Raw genomic sequence first — 9,834 nt, forward strand, 5'->3', positions numbered from 1 at the left:
GCTGCTTGACTGCCTCTCCCACAGTGCACATTGGTCTGAGCAAGCCGTGGACTCCACGTACCCCAGCCTCCCTCTTTCCCAGCTGCACCTGGCTCTGACCAGACCTCGCCTCTCCCCTCCCCGTCCTCACTTCTCCTGTCTGCTGCTGAAGATCCCAATGGCTTCCACACGAACCCCCTTCCCCCAGAGTGTAGTCGATTAGTGGTGCTGATGAAGAAAGGGAACACGATGATGGAGAGAGAGGGAAGAGGACTAGGGGAACAGAGGCATTTGCATTGTGTTATTTTTAGACCCAAAGGTGAAATCTTTCATAATTATAATTTTTTCTTGAAAAAAAATGAGAGTCTGGTGGGTGGTGCTTGTGCCCCTACCTCCTCTTTGTCCTCTCCCTGCAACAGACAGGGAAGAGAAGAGGAAAGAGCAACACGGAAAAGAGAGGAGAGCAAATCAGAGGGGAATCTGTCCTACAAAACTGGGGTCTCCAAGAGCCTTCCACCTGCCCCCAAAGCTTTAGTATGGTGAATTTCAGGAAGGATGAACCAAGGCTAAGGTCACACTGGGAATCTGAGCTGTCTCCCAAGCACTGGGTCGCCCTGGAGACTTGTTTGCTATGAGAGAGGGAAGAACATGACTATAGGAATCAGCTTCCTTTAACAACACTTTTATCACATCCCTAGTCTATCCAAGTGCTTTCGCATACTCTCCAGGGCCTTTTGGATTAAAAAGCAGCTAGTACTCCCAGGTCCCGCAGGAGAAGGATCCCTTCCTCCAGAAGGGTATCCCCTCCTGGACCCTCCACCCATTATTATTCCCCCAAAACCTCACAGGAACCTTATTCTACCCCATGCAACTTGATGAGCTGACCTTCCCCCACACCATGTCCTGTGAGAGTGCTGCCTCACACAAAACACAGAGGACCACCCCTTCAGGGAGAGCTCCAGGGGGAGAGTAGAGGAGCCAGTGGGAGAAGCAGCAAACCAGAGAGCAAGACACCTGAAACAGAGCCCTAGCTCTACCACCAACTGCATGAATTTAAACAACCATTACCAGTGAAGACCTCAGTTTTCCCAAATTACAATAAAGGGGTGAATAGATTGAAGGATTTTAGGCTAGGATTCAGGGATCCCCTGAATTTGCACTGTTGTTTGTAAGTGTGCTTTTCTGGTAACAGGCTTCATCACAACCTCAAAGGGGTCTAAGAGCCCGAAAAGTTGAGAGAGAGCCATAGAGGGTGCCAGTGGCCAAGTTTACATGTGGCTCAAGTGTTCTAAGCCTTCCCAAGCCGCCAGGTGGGATAGCTGCTCAGAGTCCTGGCTTTGTCCCCTGAAGATGTACCTTGGAGTGCCCTCCCTAATGCCCACATATTGCCTTTACAGGACTGCTGTGTCACCTTTCTCTGTAACTGATACCAGCATACTCTTCCTTTTAGTATAGTTTAGGCAGGCTCCTTTTATTACAATAAATATTATTGAAAATGAATAAAATGAAAATAACATTAAGTTGGTCAGGTTCTCAAAAATCCTACCAATTCCACTCAAAGTAGCAAAGCTGCTTATTTGGAGTCCAAATTACCTGTTCTTAGAGTTACTGCTATCTTCACAGATGGGCCAACATCTTCATAGACACTAATTTTGATCATTTCCCATCAAACTACCTTTGTCCCCAAACCAGCCTCTAATTCCCATCATCATAGGCTCCAGGTGCCATGTTGCCTCTGGGCACCTAGACACTAAACTCCCTAAACATCTTGGCTCATTCAAGGACAAATATCTTCTTTAAAACTAAGACTTTCACCTGGGTACAGTGGTGCATGCCTGTAATCCCAGCTACTTGAGACTATGGGGTGGAAGGATAGCTTGAGCCCAAGAGGTCAAGACCAGCCTGAGCAATATAGCAGGACCCGTCTCTAAAAATTTAAAAAAAAAAAAAATGAAGACTCTTCATTTTCTGATCAAATGCCAATTATAGTGACTCAAGCCTCTTAGGTGCTCAAATAATAGACATTGAATTGGTAAGTAAGTGAACAAATGAATCAATTAGTAAATTAGTGAAGTAAATGAATGAAAGCTTCACTTCTATTACTCCCTCAACTCCCATTTCTCCTAAGCTAGAGACCTCTGGCTCAATTCCCATATAGGCTCAGTGATTTGCAAGTCATTTCTGACCCCTCTGAGCCAGTGAATGGCTGAGCCCTCCTGTGTCTGGTACAGATCAATCCACCACTGAACCCTTCTTGAACAATAGACTGATGTCTTTCCTCTGTAATAGAAAATTTAAATATTTCTTCCACCTGGTTTTCTCTCGCTCTTCTTTCTCCTGAGACTTCAATTAAATATATGCTAGGCTTTCTCCTTTTGTCCTCCTTGTCTTTTACTCTCTTTTCTGTATTTTCCATCTATTTTTCTCTCAGTGCTACACTCTGAACAGTTTCTTCTGACCTTAATTCCAATTCAGTAATTTTCCCTTTAGCTGTGTCTAATCTGTTTTAAAACTCACCCATCAAGTTCTTAATTTTGGCTATTGCATTTTAGTTCTAGAATTCCTTTTTTTAAAATGTGTTATGTATTTAATAGTTTTCAGTTCCATGCTGAAGTTTTCAAGCTGGTGTTTTTTATTTCTTTGAACATAGTAAGCATAGTTGTTTTATAGTCTATGTCTAATAATTCCAGTATCTGAAGCCTGCATGACTCTGTTTCTATTGTCTATTGTTTCTACTGGTACTTGGTCATAGTGTCTTGTTCCCTTATGTGTTGGTCATCTTAGAATGTGTGTATGACATTCACCTCACCCCAGCTACTATGACTCTAATCTCCTCAGAGAACTTTGAGGGTGGAGGACATAAATTCAAGGGGCTGCTATTCCTGTCAGGATGCCATTTCACATTGTTGTTCAAAGTTCATTTGGAAAACTACTCAAAGAGGTCTGAAATTGGGACCCACTTTTGTCAATACCTGCCTCACTCTTGGAAAGTACTGAAGTGTGCTTGAGGGCTGTGGGGGCAGTGGGGATGGGGGAGTGATAAGGGAAGAGACTTCTGGGAGACTTCTTCCCACTTCATCACAAACACCAAACCATGGTCCTGCCCAAAGGCATCAGCATCACCTCCTGAGCAACCACAGAAGAGGAGACTTTCAACCAAGCTTGCCTGGACAAGGCAGAGATGAAATCAGGCTTCAGAGGTTGCAAAACTGTCACCTGGCAGAGCAGCATTCAGTCTGTTAATGTATTTTATTCATGTATTCATTTGTTGTTTTAAAGTACTGCTCAGAACCAGCAGATTTAGACCAACTTTTAAAAATCAGGAAATTTAGCTTCTCTTGAAAGATCAGAGGTTCTGATAACACTGAGCCCTGATACCAGGAGGTAACAATTGGCTGGAGTTGAGAAGCAGCCATCCCTGAGAAGCAAGTGCTCTTCAGGAGCTGCATTTACCACCACTCAGGCAACAAACGAATTTGCACTTATTCTGCCCACTTCACTTAATTACTGCCTGACCCTGTAAGAATTTAATTTTTCAGTCCTTGACCTAGAGAAAAGACAGTGTGTAATTCCGATCCCTAGGAGTTTCCAAGACAGACAGCACACAGTCAGTAGAGCAAGAGATCAGAGAGGCAGGGGACCTCTCGGAGGCTCCTTCTGACCCTGGAGGAATGTGCCACAGGGTCCGCCCGGCCCCTCCCCAGGTTCCTGGCAAGGCCTCCCTGCCTAGGCCAGGTGACTGTGTCTAATGCAACCTGGCCATTTCCTGTCAGACCAACCTCAGGCAAATCATTTAACATCTCTAAGCCTCTATTTGCTCATCCGTAAAATGAGAATGGTCATAGTTCCAGATCCATAGGATTGTTGTGAAGTTAAATGAAGTAATGGATGAAAAAGCCTTAGCATAACATCCCGTAGATAACAGGGATGTCTGCTGCTTCTCCCTGCCCTGCCTACTCTCACCCTCCCTGGGTGCCCTTAGTACCAGAGACTGCAAGGGCCAGAGTCACCATCATACTCTGAAGAACAGATGATGAAACCAAGGCCCAGAGAGAGGGAGTTTCCCCTAGTTGCTGCAGTGTGAGCATCCACCCTTGGTCCAATGACACAAATCTGTCCAGGCCAACTTAGGCTCAAAGAAGGGACCAATCATAGCCAGGACTGAGGTGAGGTAGGAGGGAAGGCTTCCTGGAGGTGGCAAACTCTAAGCAGGATTTGAAAGGAAATGTGGAATTCAGATTGGCAAGGAAAGGGGTTTTCTTGTATGCTGCTCCCCATAACCCACACTTTGAGACCCCAAAACTGAAAGCATTTTACTGTCTTTGAGCTCCAAACAATAGTCCCTAACCCCATCCTTACCCAACTGCCCTGTCCCAACAAATGGACTCAAAATACCCTTACCTGCCCTGCTAGTTCTACTTAGAACTAGGAGACAGACAGACACACACACACACACACACACACCCACACACCCACACACACACACACACACACACAGAGAGAGAGAGAGAGAGAGAGAGATGTTTGTCTTCTCCTCTTGTGGGGTCCTTACACCACCAGCTCATTTTTACCGTGGAGAATCCTCAAACTGATACAAACTCAAGACATTCCATATCAGAATTAAGTTTTCTCTAAGGCAGTGATCAAAGCGATCTTATTTACCAAGGAAATTAAGAAGGCTCCAGGAGGAATTGCCATCTAGAACCAAACTCATCAAACTCAGGTGCTTTCCTTTGTTTTTTTCTAATGAGTTTTAAGCTGGGCTCCCCTTGGGACACGAGTAAAGCCTGCCGCTTCCTGAAATTCCTTCCTTCCCACTTCCTACCACTCCTCAGCCAGGCTCTCAGGATCCTGTCAGTCAACCCACCCTCTCCCTGCACCTCCTAGAGAGTACTCCTCACCTTCCCGAATTCTCCTTGGGCTGCTGTCTCCTTACCATCTCCTCGACTGCTGCAGCTGCTACCACCAACATGCACACACACACGTGAACACACACACACGCGTGCACACACGTGCGCACACACGTGTACACATACGTGCACGCACACATACACACACATGCACACACGTACGTACACACGCACACACGTGCGCACACACATGCACACACACGTGCACACACACATGCACACACACGTGCATGCACACACACACTGCTGTCGCCACTTGTGGGGTTCTCTCTCTGCCTTTGTGGCAATATGGCTTCCCTCTTCCCTTCCACTGGAACCACTGTGGCCCAAGCCATGGTCACTTCTCTGTCCTCATCTTCTCTGACCTCTCAGTGGCCTTTGACCCAAGAGAACCCCCTTCCTTCTGGAAACACTCTCTCCTCTGGGCTTCCCTAACCTCTACTGACCTGGTTCTCCCCTCTCCAACTCCTTCTCAGTCCCGTTGTCAGATATCTTTCCCTGACCTCAAAATGCTGGAACAGGAGGTTCTCGGGCTAAAAGTGCAGTTTCACCACATCGTCACCAACACTGCATCTTATTTTTATTTTAAAAAATCTTTGCTAATCTGAAGGCAAAAAACTGTTTTGTTGTTTAAATTTCTATTTCTTTCCTGTAAGATGACTCGCTAGGGCCTTGTTGTAGGCCATGGTAAAAAGTTTGGGCTTTCTTCAAAACTCCAACAGAGGAGTAGCGTAATTCAATTTTCACCTTCACAACTCCCTCTGGCTGGCGAGAGGAGGCTGAACTGAAAGGAGACAAGGACAGCAGTGCCAGCAGGAGAGGACAGTCACGTCGGCTGGGGAGGCAGTGCGGGGCTGAGAAACGGAGGGACCTGCATGGGCTGGTGGCAAGGGTGCTGGAATGAGGGGAGGAGGAATCAGGGATGATCCTTGGGTTTTCAACCTGAGTAACTGGAAGAGTAGTAACAGCTACCATTTACAGGGGATGGCCGTGCATCAGATGCTGCTGCACAGGTTATGCATGTTTTCATCTGCTTCTCCTTCACTCTGGGGAATAGGTGCTGTTGGCTTCCCATGCCATGGTCGGTTCTCTAAATACATGCCCAGTGTCAAGGTTGTTGTGTTTTTTGGTGGTCTGTCTATCAAGAAGGATGAAGAGGTGCTGAAGAAGAACTGCCTACATATCATCGTGGGGACTCCAGGCTGTATCCTAGCCCTGGCTCAAAATAAGAGCCTCAACCTCAAACACATTAAACACTTTATTTCGAATGAATGTGATAAGGTGTTTGAACAGCTCAACATGTGTTGGCAATTTTTTGCATGACCGCACAATGAGAAGCCGGTCATGATGTTCAGGGCTACCTGGAGCAAAGAGATCCGTCCAGTCTGCCACAAGTTCATGCAAGATCCAATGGAGATCTTTGTGGATAATGAGATGAAGTTGATGCTGCATGGGTTGCAGCAGTACTACATGAAACTGAAGTACAACCAGAAGAACTGGAAGCTCTTTGACCTTCTGAACGTCCTTGAGTTCAACCAGCTGAGGATCTTTGTGAAGTCTGTGCAGCAGCACATTGCTTTGGCCCAGCTACTGGTGGAGCAGAACTTCCCAGCCATTGCCATCCACCGTGGGATGCCCCAGGGGCAGAGGCTTTATCAGTATCAGCAGTTTAAATATTTTCAGTGGTGAATTCTTGTGGCTACCAACCTACTTGGCCGAGGAATGGACATTGAGCGGGTGAACATTGCTTTTAATTAAGACATGCCTGAGGATTCTGACAGCTACCTGCATTGGGTGGCCAGAGCCGGCTGGTTTGGCACCAAGGGCTTGGCTATCACATTTGTGTCCGATGAGAATGATGCCAAGATCCTCAGTGACATGCAGGCTCACTTTGAGGTCAATCGCAGTGAGTTGACTGATGAGAGAGACATCTCCTCCTACTTTGAACGACATGGTAGAGGACTCCCCCACTGCAAAATGTGACTATCTGTCCTTCAGGAGAGGACACATCAGGGTAGGAGTAAAGGAGACACCAGTGGCCCCACCCCTGACAGCTCCCACCCCATGGCTTCCTTCTTTTGCCTCACCACCACCCCTGAACCCCCATTTCTGATTTGTCAGAATTTTTTTTATCAAAACTAAAGACAAAATATATACGTATATATATTATGTATTATACTTATTTATTATATACTGTATAATATACATATATATTTACTCTACTCATATTACATACTGTAAATATACCATAGTTGAGGGCACTGAGCCCAGCAAGGCCATGCCAGAGCCAGAATTCCAACCCCCGGCGGTCTGGCTCCAGAATCCACAATCCAGTAGCCACGCTCACGGCCTCTATTGAGAGAGTTGAGCACTTAGTGACATGGAGAAGACTAGGGGTGGAGGGGGGTGGTCCCAGGGTGGGAACCCCCAGGGTTGGGGCCCAGGCATCTGCATTCTTCAGCCTCCCAGTGGCCTGACCATAGGCAGGCTGTGCATAATACTCCTACTATTGAAGCCTTCCAGAAACATGCAAAGAAGCAGGGGAACAGAGGAGAAAGACCTGAGCTGGTTTTAGGAAGCTTCTTCAAGGGCAGGAGGGTCTTAAACTGAGACGGGGCGCTCTGTCTACAAGGAGATGCAGATTTAACACTCACTTTGTCTAACCCTTTCCTCCTCCACACGCCTTCCTTTCCCACTCACGCACCTGACCCTTGCCTCTTTGAGACAGATTTACTTTATTAATTAAAAAATAACTATGCTTTTTAAAATTTTTTTGACGGAGCCTCACTCTGTCGTCCAGGCTGGAGTGCAGTAGTGTGATCTCAGTTCACTGTAACCTCTGCCTCCCAGGTTCAAGTGATTCTCCTACCTCAACCTCCCGAGTAGCTGAGATGACAGGCGTAAAAAATAACTGTTTTCTTAATTATAAAAGTAGATATTTGTAGACATTTGAGAAACACTGAAATGTAGGAAAAAATTCAAATAACCCATAGGTCACCCAGAGAGTTGCCACTGACATTTCCGTGTTTATTTTAGATAGAAAAACATCATTTTTTTCAACCAGAATCATAATATACTTTGAGTTTGTGTCCTGATTTTTTTCACTTAAGATACAATGTAAACATCTTCTTGTGTTGTTCAATATTCTTCTAAACCAACAATTCCCGTAACTACATGGCAGCCCTTGTCTGTGGGCGCCATCATTTAACCAACCCTCTCGCGGTGAACATTTCTGTTGTTTCCAGGGTTTTGTCTCTATAACTAAGCCCGTAATGAATTCCGTGTGTATGTAAACTGCTGCATGCATCTGATTATCTCCTGGAGTGGCCTTGCTCATCCTGAGTTTTGTAAGGTGTTTGATGCACGTCCCTTGCCAAAGCCCTCATCCCAGCCCCTGTCACCTCTCACCTTTCCTGCTGCCATTGGCGCCTACCTGTCCTTCCTGCTTACTCTATTAACTGCCCCTGGCAAGCCATAGCAAGAGGATTGCTTGAGCTCAGGAAGTTCAAGACTAGCCTGAGCAACATGGCAAAACCCTGTCTCTACAAAAAATACAAAAACTAGCCAAGCATGGTGGCACACACCTATTGTCCCAGCTACTTGGGAAGCTGAGGTAGGAGGATCGCTTGAGCACAGAAGGCAGAGGTTGCAGTGAGCTGAGATTGCACCACTACATTCCTGGGCGACAGAGTGAGACTCTGTCTCAAAAAAAAAAAAATGGTGGGGGTCAGGTGAGAGCATTAAGGAAAAGAGCTAATGCATGCTGGGCTTAATACCTAAGTGATGGGTTGATAGGTGCAGCAAACCACCATGGCACACGTTTACCTATGCAATGAACCTGTACATCCTGCACTTGTACTCTGGAACTCAAAAAAATAATTTTTTAAAAAGATGAAAAGATTCTAGAGATCTACTGCACAACATTGTGCATGTTAACAATACTATACTGTATACTTAATATTTTTAAAGAGGGTAGATCTCATGTTATATGTTTTTAAAATAACAATAAATAATAATTTTACAAAACGGCGGCAGTTTAAAAAAAATTAAAAAAAAGCAGTAAGGGCAGACTGTGTGTCCTGCTTCTGCCGAAAACCTAGGAGGGCCTCCAGCACCCCAGGCGGGTCAGCATTTGCAATGCATCGCCCACCCGCCAATTTCTCCTGCTGCTTCCCCCCATGCTCCCCTCACCCACTCTGCCTCTCTGGTCTCTTCTCAGCTCACCAAAAATCTCTGCCACTGCAGGACCCTTGCACATGCTGTTACATCTGCCAGTGCCATCTTGTTCTCTTCCTGTGGCTTGTTTCCCCTCTAGCATTTGTGACTCAGCTCAAAGCCACCTTCTTGGAAAAGCCTTCACTGACCTCCCTTCACTCACCCTCTCCCCTCAGCTGTGTGTGTGTGTATGTGTTTAAGGCTTTTTTTTTTTTTTTTTTTTTTGAGATGGAATCTTGCTCTGTCGCCCAGCCTGGAGTGCAGTGGCATAACCTCTACCTCCCGGGTTCAAGCAATTCTCCTGCCTCAACCTCCTGAGTGGCTGGGACTACAGGTGTGCACCACCAGGCCCAGCTAATTTTTGTATTTGTAATAGAGACAGAGTTTTGTCACATTGGCCAGGCTGGTCTCGAACTCCTGACATCAGACGATCTGCCTGCCTTGACCTCCCAAAGCGCTGGGATTACAGGCGTGAGCCCCCACACCCGGATCCTTTCTAACGCTCTTTACATTTTGTAAATATTTAGTTGCATTTTGATGTGTTCATTTCAAGTTTCCCCTGATAAATGGCACTCTCTGTGGGGGCAAGGACTTAGTTTCAGTCAATGCTATCCTCCCAGGTTCTAACCTAGTGCTTGTCAAAAAGTAGGTTCTCGGAAAATATCATCCAATTGTCTTCCAAAAAGGTTGCACTCACCTCCCCTTCTGCCAGCAATGCATGAGAATGTAG

The 9,834-nt window shown here is 46.1% G+C and overlaps 1 pseudogene across 1 annotated transcript; it reads left to right on the forward strand.

Moving 5' to 3' along the window:
• Positions 1-5,973: 5,973 nt before the first annotated feature.
• LOC101013160 lies at positions 5,974-7,044 on the forward strand (annotated as a pseudogene). Its single transcript, XR_004177327.1, has one exon. The product of XR_004177327.1 is annotated as a spliceosome RNA helicase DDX39B pseudogene (transcript).
• The last annotated feature ends 2,790 nt before the right edge of the window (positions 7,045-9,834 follow it).

This window comes from Papio anubis, chromosome 12 (assembly GCF_008728515.1).
Source record: "Papio anubis isolate 15944 chromosome 12, Panubis1.0, whole genome shotgun sequence".
Classification (NCBI taxonomy): Eukaryota; Metazoa; Chordata; class Mammalia; order Primates; family Cercopithecidae; genus Papio; species Papio anubis.